This window comes from Halyomorpha halys, unplaced genomic scaffold, assembly GCF_000696795.3.
Source record: "Halyomorpha halys isolate HHAL.00 unplaced genomic scaffold, Hhal_1.1 Scaffold1321.1, whole genome shotgun sequence".
NCBI lineage: Eukaryota > Metazoa > Arthropoda > Insecta > Hemiptera > Pentatomidae > Halyomorpha > Halyomorpha halys.
The window spans coordinates 197,646-198,692 of record NW_027107310.1 but is presented as its reverse complement, the minus strand read 5'-3'; positions in this window follow the sequence as shown (position 1 = coordinate 198,692).

Here is a 1,047-nt window from a genome sequence, read left to right as displayed (position 1 = left end):
AGTAACATCATTAAATGAAACTGTAGGGCAGTCATTAGGTTTACGACGAAGGGTAAAAGTGATTTGATGGGATTTGTTGGAATTTATCTTAATCCTCCGATTACGACACCAATCTTCGAGGGCTGTGGTATGGGATTAGAGATTTTGGGATACAATTAATGGGTTATTATTAACAGCAAGTACACATGTGTCATCGGCATACGTGGTGAGGATAGTGTTAGGATTGGTTGGAATGTCAGCTGTATAGACAGTGTAGAGGATGGGACCAAGGATACTACCTTGAGGAACACCATGGTAAATTTAAATTAAAAAATCTTGCTAATGTAAGGTTAAAGAGGAGACATTCAGCTTTCCAATAGTTGTATTAATGTTGATAGGATAAATTGTAAAGGAGTTATAAACCATTATAGTCACCAGAAGAAAAAAAAAATCTTCCAAATGAACCTAGGTTTAAAAGATTACAAAATTACTTGAAAAATTACATTATATTTAAATTTTTATGAATAAATAATTTAAAATAAACATTTAATAGAATCAGCAATATTTTTTTCTTATTCTTCTGAAAGAGAAAAATCGAGAAAAAGATAGCTATGAACAAAATGTATACTTTCAGAGCTTCGCGCCAAAAATGCTTAGTTTTGTTAATAACTTTTTCTTCTTTTTTTTTTTTACTGAAAAAATGGGAAGATCCTGATCATTTAGCAAAAATCACAATCAGATGCAGCGTATGAAGTACCAACAAACATATATTGATTTTTTATTAATTAGATAAATTAATTTTCTTGTTATAACATGGTTCGAGTCACGTTAAAAAAAAGAAACACAAAAATAACAGGAAACATGCGATTTATTATTAGCCTTTCTTAATCTTCCAAAAATAATTTTAAAAAAATATATTACTTCATAAGTTAATGAGTGCAGTAATTTCAAATACTTTTAAATATTTTTTTTAATTGACTTACTAGTTTTAAGAGGAAAAGTTGTTATTTCTTCCTAAAAATATTTTAGAACTTCCTGTAATATTATGTATTATATATATTCCTCTAA